Raw genomic sequence first — 12,923 nt, forward strand, 5'->3', positions numbered from 1 at the left:
AAAATGCAAAATTTTAACCCATAAGTGTCTGTAGACACAAGCAGCGAACCTTCCCCTATGCCACGCACGTCTATAAAAAAAAAAAAAGTTTTCCCTAAGTGGCAGCCCTGGACACAGATACCAGGGGGTTGAGGGCATGAGTGGGGGGGTGGGGGTAATGGGGGGGGATAAGGACACATATGTAATACCTTAATCAAAAAGAAAAAAAGAAAAAATAAAATCATTTTTTGTGAGAATTGTCAGCTGAACATATCCAAGAACACCCCAATGGTGAGTTATATATTTATTGTTATAATATTCATTGAAAATTGATTTCTTTAAATTAAATTCAAAATATCGTGGCGTGTGGGGATGGTTTCTGTTTTGGACGCGTGGTAGTTAAGTGGTTAATAAACTGTTCAAACTTTTAAAGAGACTTCCTCCACTGCCAGAGATCTTGAATAGCCTCCTGCTCAGTTATCCAGAAACAATTATTCACATAATTGATGAGCTTGGCTTCTTCTTTGGGAAGAGAACCATGTTTTTCTATACTTGCTTGCATTTTTTTCTTTAATATCTTCTGCAGAACTACTTTTGTTTTGTTTTGTTTTGTTTGTTTAAGGATTCTTGACCTTTTGATCTTGGTGTTAATGGTTTTGAGTCTTTTTCATTCTGGTTTGATTTTGCATATTTGGCTGGTGTATCTCAGATTTCTTTACTGGAGCTTTTTCTTCAGCTTCCTCATCCTCAAAATCATCATCATTGTTGTCCTCATCATCTTCAGCAGCAGCAAGTTTTACTTTTGTTTCTGTGTAAACTTACTACCACTTCCAGGGTTAAAACACTTTCCAAATACACTTAGGAGTTTCACTTCATCCTCCTCTTCATCTTCTGACTCTGCATCTTCTTCCCCCAGCTACTAAGCGCTGTCCACTAACCACACTGACCCACATTTCAACCATAAGACCACAGGTGGTGTTATTTCAAAGTCACCAAGGGAAACCATTGGCTGTACAAACATTTTCAAAGTTGACGATGTTACTTTAATTGGACTGCCTTCATAATTCATTGTTTCTACTTCAACAATGTGCAATTCATCCTTTGCACCAATCCCTAAACTGGCTGTTCTTTTTCAAAAAAATATTTTTATTGATTTCAGAGAGGAAAGGAGAAGGAGAGAGAGATATAAACATCACTATTGCCAAAACCGGTTTGGCTCAGTGGATAGAGCGTCGGCCTGCGGACTGAAAGGTCCCGGGTTCGATTCCGGTCGAGGGCATGTACCTGGGTTGCGGGCACATCCCCAGTAGGAGATGTGCAGGAGGCAGCTGATTGATGTTTCTCTCTCATCGATGTTTCTAACTTTCTATCTCTCTTCCTTCCTCTCTGTAAAAAATCAATAAAATATATTTTTAAAAAAAAAATCACTGATGAGAGAGAATCATTGATCGGCTGCCTCCTGCACACCCCACACTGGGGATTGAACCTGCAACCCGGGCATGTGCCCTTGACTGGATTTAGACCTAGGACCCTTCAGTCCGCAGGCTAACTCTCAATCCACTGAGCCAAACCAGCTAGAACTAAAGTGAATGTTCTTAAAGATAATTAGTGCTCATTTTCATCATTATCCACCTTAAACTGATAATCTTTGTTGGCCTTTAGTTCACAACCAAAAAGATAGTTCTGGGGCCTCAGGGAGCTCATGTCCATGTCCATCAAATGTTCCATGGGGTGGTGGCAGACACGTAGGTGGGAGAGAAGGCAGACAAAGATAAACTACTTCTGTTCCACAGAAGAGACACAAAGGCTGGAATCATACAAAGGACTATTTTTAATATTTTGAGGACCCACCATACTCTTTATGATAGTGGCTGCACCATTTTACTTTCCCAAGTACAATGAATGAGGGTTCTATTTTCATCACATCCTTGCTAACATTTGTTATTTTGCTGTTTGATAATAGGCATTCTGACTATTGGTAGGTGATATTTCATATTGGTTTTCATTTTCATTTCCCTAATAATTAGTAATGTTAAACATCTTTTTGTTCACCTGTTGGCCATCTGTGTGTTTTCTTTTGGAAATATGTCTATTAAAGTCCTTTGCTTATTTTTAATTGGATTATTGTTATAATAAGTTTTGTAAGTTCTTTATATATTTTGGATATTAACCCCGTATCAAATATATTATTTGAAAATATCTTCTCCCATTAAGTAGGTTGTCTTTTTGTTTTGTTGCTGGCTTCCTTCACTGTGCACAAGCTTCTTAGTTTAATGCAGTTCTATTTGTTTATTATTGCTTTTGTTGCCCTTGCCTGAGGAGACTGATCCAAAAAAAATATTTCTAAGTCTAATGTGAAAAAATGTCCTGCCTATGTTTTCTTCTATGAATTTGTAGTTTCAAGTTTAACTTTTAAGTCTTTAATCCATTTTGATTTTTTTTTTGTCATTGTGCAAGTTAGTGATCCGATTTCATTCTTTTGCCTGTAGCTGTCCAGTTTTCCCAGCACCATTTCATTGAAAAGACTGTTTTCCCCTTTGTATATTCTTGCCTCTTTTGCCTTATTAATTGATAATATATTCATGGATTTATTTCTGGGCTCTCTATTTTATTTCATAGATCTATGTGTCTGTTTTAGTGTCAGTACCTTATTGTTTTGATTACTATAGTTTGAAGTATAGCTTAAAATCAGGGAGTGTGATATTTCCAGCTTTGTACTTCTTTCTTAAGATTGCTTTGTCTCTTGCAGTAGTTCTCAACGTTCTGGCCCTTTAAATATAGTTCCTCATGTTGTGACCCAACCATAAAATTATTTTCGTTGCTACTTCATAACTGTAATATTGCTACTGTTATGAATCATAATGTAAATATCTGATATACAGGATGGTTTTAGGCGACCCTTGTGAAAGGGTCGCTCAACCACCAAAGGGGTCGCGACCCACAGGTTGAGAACTGCTGCTTTAGAGTCTTTTGTGGTTCCATACACATTTTAGAATACTTTGTTCTAGTTCTGTTAAATATACCATTGTTATTTTGATGGTCATTGCATTGAATCTGTAGATTGCTTTGGGTAGTATTTTAACAATATGAATTATTTCAATCATAGAGCATTGTACACCTTTTTATTAATTTTTTCAGTGTGTTATAGTCTTCAGATTATAAGTCTTTTCTCTCCTTGGTTAAACTTATTCCTAGATATTTTATTCATTTTGATGAAGTTAGTAAATAAGATTGTTTTCTTAGTTTCTCTTTCTGATAGCTCATTATTATTATTATAGAAAAGCAACCAATATCTGTGTATTAATTGTGTATCCTGCAACTTTACTGAATTCATTCATTAGTTCTAATAAAGTTTTTGTTAAGTTTTTAAGGTTTTCTATATATATAGTATCATGTACTCTGCAAATAATGTCTGTTTTATTTCTTCCTTTCCAATTTAGATGCCTTTTGATTTTTTATTGCTTAATTGCTGTGTCTAGAACTTCCAATACTGTTTTTTAAAAGTAGCAAGAGTGGAGAGAAACCAAGATGGCGGCATAGGTAAACACCAGAGATTGCTGCCTCGTACAACCACTTCAAAAATACAACTAAAAGACGGAACGAACATCACCCAGAACCACAGGAAGGCTGGCTGAGGGGAAATTCTACAACTAGAAGGAAAGAAAAAAGCATACCAAGACTCAGAGGAGGTGCAGTGTGGAAAATACAAAGGTGCGGAGGTGCGTGTGGAGCGGGCTGGCGGCAGAGGGTGCGGTTGTCTGTTTCAATCCGGAGCAAGTCTCAGGCTCTGAGGTCCAGTTCCTGGTGAGTCTGTGAGGACCCAGACTCAAACGGGAGAAGCGGGACTGTCTGGCATCAGTCGGAACACGAGGGCAGCTTTCTCTCTGAGGTTTGCAGCGGTTGCTGGCACTCTGAGAGGCAGAGCCTCTGGGGACAGGACTAAGAGCAGCCATAACTGCTTCTCCACCCTCCCTGTTGATCCCCTGGGACCCACCTCGCCCAAGCCCTGCACAGAGGCCTTTGCGGGATAGCCTTAGGCAACGGCTAGATTAGCACCTCCCTAGAGGACAGAAGTTCTCCCACTGCAGACACAGCTGATTCTCACAGCCAGTGGGCCTGGAGGTCAAATCCCCCCCCCCAGTATTACCGACAACAATCAAGGCTTAACTACAAGAAGACTGCGCACAAAGACCACAAGGGGGTGCACCAAGAAAGCATAAAAAATGTGGAGACAAAGAAACAGGACAAAAATGACAGAAATGCAGGATATAGAGTTCAAAACCACACTTTTAAGGTCTCTCAAGAACTGTCTAGAAGCCGCCGATAAACTTAGTAAGGCCTTCGAAAAGACTGGTGAGACCGCCTATAAATATAGTGAGATCCTCAAGAAATCTAATGAGACCCTCGATGTTGTGATAAAGAACCAACTAGAAATTAAGCATACACTGACTGAAATAAAGACTATTATACAGATTCCCAACAGCAGACCAGAGGAGTGCAAGAATCAAATCAAAGATTTGAAATGCGAAGGAGCAAAAAACACCCAACCGGAAAAGCAAAATGAAAAAAGAATCCGAAAATACGAAGATAGTGTAAGGAGACTCTGGGACAGCTTCAAGCGTACCAACATCAGAATTATAGGGGTGCCAGAAGATGAGAGAGAGCAAGATATTGAAAACCTATTTGAAGAAATAATGACAGAAAACTTCCCCCACCTGGTGAAAGAAATAGACTTCCAAGTCCAGGAAGCGCAGAGAACCCCAAACAAAAGGAATCCAAAGAGGATCACACCAAGACACATCATAATTAAAATGCCAAGAGCAAAAGACAAAGAGAGAATCTTAAAAGCAGCAAGAGAAAAACAGTTAGTTACCTGCAAGGGAGTTCCCATAAGAGTGTCAGCTGATTTCTCACCAGAAACTTTGCAGGCCAGAAGGGAGTGGCAAGAAATATTCAAAGTGATGAATAGCAAGAACCTACAACCAAGATTACTTTATCCAGCAAAGCTATCATTCAGAATTGAAGGTCAGATAAAGAGCTTCACAGATAAGGAAAAGCTAAAGGAGTTCATCAGCACCAAACCAGTATTATATGAAATGCTGAAAGGTATCCTTTAAGAAGAGGAAGAGGAAGAAAAAGGTAAAGATACAAATTATGAACAACAAATACGCATCTATCAACAAGTGAATCTAAGAATCAAGTGAATAAATAATCTGATGAACAGAATGAACTGGTGATTATAATAGAATCAGGGACATAGAAAGGGAATGGACTGACTATTCTTCGGGGGGAAAGGGATGTGGGAGATGCGGGAAGAGACTGGACAAAAATCGTGCACAATGGGTGGGGAGTGAGGGCGGAGGGTGGGGTGGGAACTGGGAGGAGGGGAGTCATGGGGGGGGAAGAGGAACAAATGTAATAATCTGAACAATAAAGATTTATTTTTTTAAAAATATATTTTATTGATTTTTTACAGAGAGGAAGGGAGAGATATAGAGAGTCAGAAACATCGATGAGAGAGAAACATCGATCAGCTGCCTCCTGCACATCTCCTACTGGGGATATGCCCGCAACCCAGGTACATGCCCTTGACCGGAATCGAACCTGGGACCTTTCAGTCCACAGGCCGATGCTCTATCTACTGAGCCAAACCGGTTTCGGCCAACAATAAAGATTGAATTAAAAGTAGCAAGAGTGGACCTCCTTACCTTATTCCTGATCTTAGAAGTAAAACGTATAGTTTTTCACTGTTAAGTATGATATTAGCTGTGGTTTGTCATATATGGTCTTTATTATATTGAGGTATATTTTTTCTTTACTTACTTTTTTGAGATTTATTTATTATAAATGGATGTTGAATTTTTAGTCTATTGAGATGATCATATGATTTGTATCATTTGTTTTGTTAGTGTGGTGTATCATCATAATGAATGATTTGCAGATGTTGAACTTCCTTGTATCCCTGGAATAAATCTCACTTGATAATGGCATACAATTCTTTTAATGCATTTTTAAATTTTATTTGCCAATATTTTTTTGAGAAATTTTGGATTCATATTTATTGGGGCTATTGGCTTGTAATTTTGAGTGGGCAGTGTCTTTGTCTGGTTTTCGCATCAGGGTAATGTTGGCCTAGTAAAATGGGATTGGAAGCATTCCTTCCTCCTCAGTTTTATTAAAAAATTTGAAAAGAATAGGTATTAACTCTTCTTTAACTATTGGTATAGTTTACATTTGAAGCCATCTGCTATAATATTTTATATCTGATAACATGCTCTCATGAACTTCATTTCATGTGATTCCTTTAAAAATCCTATGGGGACATAAATATCTTTTAAAATGATGTCAAACCGTATTCTGATTGTCTTTGCTTGACACACACACACAAGGCATTTAAGAAATATTTATGAAACATTTTAATGATTAATAAAATAATGCTTAGCCATGACCTGCCCATGGACCAAGTCAAACAGCTGTCAAGTAGTGGAGCTAGGACTGGAAGCCAGGTCTCCCACAGCCAGACCAAGATTAAAGCAAGCTTCTGTTTGGCTACTTTCTTTGTATTTTTTTGTTTTGTTATATTGTTATGCCCAGATTTCAAAATCCCCAAAGACAGACCACTAGTGAGCCAAGTCCGATGCAAAAGCAAAGAGTCTTTATTCAAGCCCAAACTTGGCCCCGCTAGCCTCCTTACCGACGCAATGGCAGGATGAGAGAGAGAGCCAGCCCCAAGAGAACAAAGATTATAGGGCCAGTCATTTGGGTGGGCTTAGGTGAGTGACGTGGGTGACAGAGATTGGTCAGTTTCAGGTCAGGGTTTTATTCCAGGGTTTTTCAGCAGGGTCTTACGGCACAATGGTCAGGAAGTGACCAACACATTCCTAGGCTTGAGCCATACCCCACTACTTCCTGATTGGTCAAGAGCGACGTATAAGGAGCATTCTGTGGTATGGCCTAATTTGGACCTTAGCTGTGTTCTTGGAACTTCATTGGTCCACTCAGGTGGTGGTTGGAGGAGTCAGGACATTTCTGGCATTCCTGCGGTTACTCCCAGTAGGGAGGTCAGGTTGAGGACCCAGCTTTACAAGATGGAGGATAATCAGTCCTGCTTTGTCCTTTCAATATCTGCTGGATTACAGCACAAGCAACAAAAAACAACTCTGACCGATTTAGCAAAAAAGGATAGGGCTAGTCACAGAAAAGCTAAAATACCTGAGCCAGAAAGCAAGAGATCATCACATATCTGGGCAGGAACAAAACAAGGGTATGCTCCTGGGACCCAGTGTCAGGATGGTTAGTATGTACTTCAAAATAGGCCATTCTTGGATGCTATAGTCACCATTCAGAGTCCCAGGAAAGAGTCTGATGGGCTTATGACGCAGCTGGGTCAACCCCTGGTCAGGGAAGTTGTCTGGTCATGAGTCTCTTAATTGATATTCACAAAATAATATTGGGTATACAAGGGCAAATGATTTCTCAAATAAAATCAGTACCAAAACTAGGGGAGGGAAGGTATTGCTAGGCAAAAAAGAACAGATGTCATGGATAAATTAACTGCATTCTTCTAATTAAATATTGGTGTATTTGGTCTGAATATTTTCAAGAATATTTAACAAAAAGGTGGAAAGGCTACTACAGCCTTGTGCAACATCACAGGCTTTCTTTCATTCATGTATCTTGCACCATTCTCCTAGGGCCTGTGAATGGTGCCCGCTCAGATTGTACAGGCCAAGAGTTAGCCTGGCCATCTCCCAAATCCAGGTTGTAGAGCTGTGTCATTTTAAGGGGTCATTCAGATTTTATCTTGGGTGCCAGATTTTATTCTTAAGTACTATATTAAACGTCAGCAGTGATGGGAATTGTATTTCCTTATGGAGGTACTCTTGATGTATTTATCTCAGAAAGCTCAAATACTAAACTCATTCATGCTAAACTGAAAGATTTTATAGGACATTCTCCTGACTGAACCCTTTGTAGCATAATCAATTGCTTTCATATAATGGAAATATTTACATGCGTGCTTAATGTTAATTAAGCTTTATGTAACTTCAATCTGAGGACTTAGTTGGCAAACCTATAACCCGTGTCTTAAAAAGAAACTTTATTGAAGTATGTTATACATACAATAAAATGTGCCCCTTTAAGTGTATAATTCTTTTAGTTTTGACAAAAGAATATGCTTCTGTAACACCACTACAAACAAGATGTAAAACATTCTGTCATCCCCCTCAATTTTTATGCCCCTTGCAATCAACCTCCCTCAAGTAAACACTGATATAACTTTTATCACTTTAGATTCGTTTTGCCTCTTTTAGAAGTTCATATTAAATGGAATTCTACTGTATGTTGACTTTTCTGTCTTACTCTTTTTATTCAAAATAATGTTTTTGAGATTCATCTAGGTTATTGTACGTATCAACAGTTTGGATTGCCAAGAAGTTTCTTATTATATGATTATGCCACACTTTGTTTATCCATTAACCTGTTGATGAAAATTTGCACTGTTTCTGGTTTTAGGCTACTATGAATACAGCTACTGTAAAATTTGTGTACCAGTGAGAAGAAAAATGGTTTTATTATCTATGTTTTCTTTTATATGACACAACATAGTATAGTTATGGAAATTGCCTTTGAATCCAAAGTATCTGCATTCTATTTCACTGTTACACAAGCAATTTTACTGTTCGATAAGCTGACTCTCACAGCTTATAGAACAGTAATATACTCAATATTCCCAATTTTAAATGAGAGAACTGACATTATCCAAAATGTTATCTAAATTCTTATTTTAACTTCTTCTTGCTTTATAAAACTTTCTCAAGTCATGCTATTCAAAACTAACCATTTTCTTCTTCATTTACCCAAGTTTTTTATTTATAGCACTGATATAATTAATTCACATGAAAAATTACCTACAATTAAATTATGTGAACATACATTTTCCTTTAGCAATTTGTGACATTTGGGTAGCTCATATTCCCAGTTTGTAGCACAATGTTGTGTATATTAGTTATAAAATGAATGTTCAATAAATCCAGGGTATGGCTCACTCATCCTAGTTCTGAATGCACTACAAAAAATTCAAATTGGATAAAAATAAATATCTGTACACATATGCTAAATAAGCATTTTAATACTCAAACAATTGATAAATTTTTTAAAAAGTTAACTATTTTTGCTTTACTATGCCTGAGAGTACATAGGCCCCAAAAAATGAAACACAGTAACCAGTGAGATAACATTGAAGTCTCAATAGAGAAATAATACATTTAAAGAAAGAAAATTATAGCAAAACTAGATTAAATGATTTGTATGTTTGTTTTTAAATATATTATTATTGATTTCAGACAGGAAGGGAGAGGGAGAGAGAGAGAAACATCGATGATGAGAGAGAATAATTGATTGGCTGCCTCCTCCATGCCCTACACTGGGGATCGAGCCTGCAACATGGACATGTGCCCTGACCAGGAATTGAACCGTGACCTCCTGGTTCATAAATCAATGCTCAACCACTGAGCAACACTGGCCAGGATACATTAAATGTTTTATAAAAAACAGCACAAAGGTGTACAAAATATATTAAAAATTAAAATTTGTATAAAAAGACAAATGGAATACTATGTGGCTATTAAAAATGAAGGATCTCTAATGAACAAAATCTAATGAATAAAATAAACTGATGAACAAAATAGATGCAGAGACATAGAACCATGAACAGACTGGTGAATTTCAAAGGGAAGGTGGAGGTTGGGGGTTTGGGGTGGGGGAGATTAACTGGGGAACTTATATTCATATATGCATAGCCCATGGACACAGACTATAGTGTGGTGAAGGCTTGGGAGGGCTGGGTGCAGGAAGAAGGGGTTCTATGGGGGGGGGGACAACAACACAAAAGAGGACATCTGTAATACTTTCAACAATAGAGATTTTAAAAAAAAGAGAACGGGGAAGAAAATGGCAGCCAAATAGGCAGAAGTGTTGTGCACCTCCTCCTGGAGCCAGGCCAGAAAAGCAACTAAATTGGAGAACACCCACCCAGAATTAAAAAATTAGACAGCTGAGAAGACAATTTTCAATAAGGGAGGGCAGAGGACGCCTAGAGAATGCCGCTTGTCAGCCATAACCTGTGTGGAACCACCACTGTGCCCTGGCAGTTAGTGGTACAGTACCTCCTGGAAGACTCCAAGATGTCTGCAGTGAGCACTCGCCAGAGTGACCTCCCACACCAGGCCTCCTCACCAGTCGGCCAGGACCCAGTGTCCCAGGATCCAGCAGTGAGTGCAAGCCAGGGGGACTTGCCAGCACTCTGGGCTCCAGAACCGTGCTGCTAGTTTGACTAAGAGCCATCTGGTGTCTGCTTCATCCAGAGGCTCAGAACCTTCTTGCGAGGGCGACCTGGAGCAACCCACTGTGCACCCTAGTATGGGCCACAGGAGAGTGCGGACTGTGCAACCCAGAGAAACATGCCCCCACTCCACCCTGGGCCTAGGACGCTCACCCCTGGAGTAACTCAGCCCATACCCGACTCCAAGCCACAGGAGAGCCCTGACTATGCTATCGAGAGCAACCCACACCCACTCCACCCCAGGCCCTGGGACAGTCTTGCTGATGTTACCCAGAACAACCCAGCATGTGGCTAACTCTGGGCCACGGAGAGCACTGCTGGGGAAACCCAGAACAATCCAGCATGCCCAGCCAGGGGCACACAGGGCCTCACTGCAAGTGTGATGCCAGAGGAACCTAGGGTGCCATCCTGCCACAGGTAACAGGGCCACACAGTTAACTGCATGCCAGCGGGCTCTGGGTCCTCACAGGCAGTTGCACACCAGAGGAACTGTGCACATGCTCCCACCAACCCAAGCATCTGAAGTGTACAACTGAGGAACCAGATCTGTGGGAAAAGAAGATACAACTCAGAGCAGAGATTATAAAGGTGTGAGACTCAAGGCAGACCCAGCCTCTAGGTTAATGATTTCTGGACCATTGGCCTAATAGGGTTTTCAACCTCTCAAACCCCAAGCAGGGTGCCCAGGGCCAGAAAGAGACAGCAAAAATGGGGAGACAGCAAAAATGGGGAGACAAAGAAGCAACCCTCAAAGGAAAGAAAAGAAGGAATAGCCAGACAATGAACTAAATAAAATGGAGGCAAGCAATATGTCAGAGAAAGAATTCAGAGTAAGGGTCATAATGTATCTAAACTGGCTAGATGAGAAAATCAACAGCATATGTAAGAATCCAAGAGGAAATGAAGAATTTTATAGATACAGTATAAACACAAGAAGACTAGTAGACTAGAATCAGAGGGCCGAATCAGCGAGTTAGAAGATAGGGTAGAAAAACACACTCAATCTGAACAGCAATTGGGAAAAAAAATTAAAAAGCAGGAGGAGAATTTAAGGGAGCTTTGGGACAACTTGAAATAAAGCAACACCCGCACAATAGGGGTGCCAGAAGGTCAATAAAAGGAACAAGGAATAGAAAACCTAATTGATAAAATAGTGACAGAAAACTTCTCTGACTTGGGGAGGAAAAAAGTTACACAAGCACAGAGTCCCAAAAAATTGAACCCAAAAAACATACACCAAGACACGTTATAATTACAATGGCAAACGTTAATAACAAAGAAAGAATCTTAAGAGCTACAAGAGAGAGAGGAAGTTACCTACAAGGGACCTCCCATTAGACTGTCAACTGATTTCTCAACAGAAACGCATCAAGCCAGAAGGGAATGGAATGAAGTATACAAACTGATGCAAAGCAAGGGACTGAATCTAAGAATACTTTATCCAGAAAGGCTATCAATCAACATTGAAGGTGAAATCAGGAGCTTTGCAGACAAAAAAAATAAAAGCTAAGGGAGTTTATTACCACGAAGCCAGCAATGCAAGAAATGCTAAAGGGATTTTGTAAAAAGAAGAAATAGGGAAGAAGGAACACAGGCATAAAGAATAAAAATGGCAACAAGCAAATGCCTATCAATAATAACCTTAAAGGTAAATGGATTAAATACTCCAATCAAAAGACATAGGGTGGATGAATGAATAAGAAAACATGACAGATATATCTGCTGTCTACAAGAGATCCACCTCAGAACAAAGGACTCAGACTGATGGTGAAGGGATGGGGAAAAAAACATTTTCAGGCGAATGGAAATGAAAAAAAAAAAGCTGGGGTAGCAATACTTATATCTGACAAATTAGACCTCAAAGTGAAGGCTATAACAAGAGATAAGGAAGGCCACTTCATAATACTAAAGGGAAAAATTCAACAAGAGGATATAACTCTGGTAAACATGTGTCCACCCAATACAGGAGCATCCAAATACACACACACACACACACAAAAAAAAACTTTTGGAACATATCAAGGGAGAGATTGACAGTAATACAGTCATAGTAGGGGACTTTAATACCCCATTAACAACAGTGAGTAAATCCTTTAAACAAAAAATCAGCAAAGAAACATCAATCCTAAATGACTCACTAGATCAGATGGAATTAATTGACATCTTCAGAACATTTCACCCCAAAGCTACAGAATATACATTCTTCTCAAGTGCACATAGGATATTTTCAAAGGTAGACCACATACTGGGACACAAGCAAAGTCTCTTCAAATTTAAGAAGATAGAAACAATATTAAGCATTTTCTCAGATCACAATGGCATAAAATTAGAAATCAACTAAAATAAAAACAATAAAAAAATCAAACACTTGGAGGCTAAATTGCATACTATTAAACAATGATTGTGTTGCCAAAGAAATCAAAGAAGAAATAAAAAGCATCCTGAAAACAAATGACAATGAAAACACAACAATCCAAAATCTATGGGACACAGTGAAAGCAGTCCTGAGAGGGAAGTTCATAGCTCTACAGAACTACCTCAAAAAAACAAACAAAGAAAAACAAAAAAACAACACAAGAAAATCTGGTTATAATGATCT

At 39.0% G+C, this 12,923-nt stretch overlaps 1 pseudogene; it reads right to left on the reverse strand.

The window, feature by feature from the left end:
- Positions 1 to 406: 406 nt before the first annotated feature.
- On the reverse strand, positions 407 to 1,707 carry LOC132224251 (nucleophosmin-like; annotated as a pseudogene).
- Positions 1,708 to 12,923: the final 11,216 nt, after the last annotated feature.

This window comes from Myotis daubentonii, chromosome X, assembly GCF_963259705.1.
Source record: "Myotis daubentonii chromosome X, mMyoDau2.1, whole genome shotgun sequence".
In the NCBI taxonomy this organism is placed as follows: Eukaryota; Metazoa; Chordata; class Mammalia; order Chiroptera; family Vespertilionidae; genus Myotis; species Myotis daubentonii.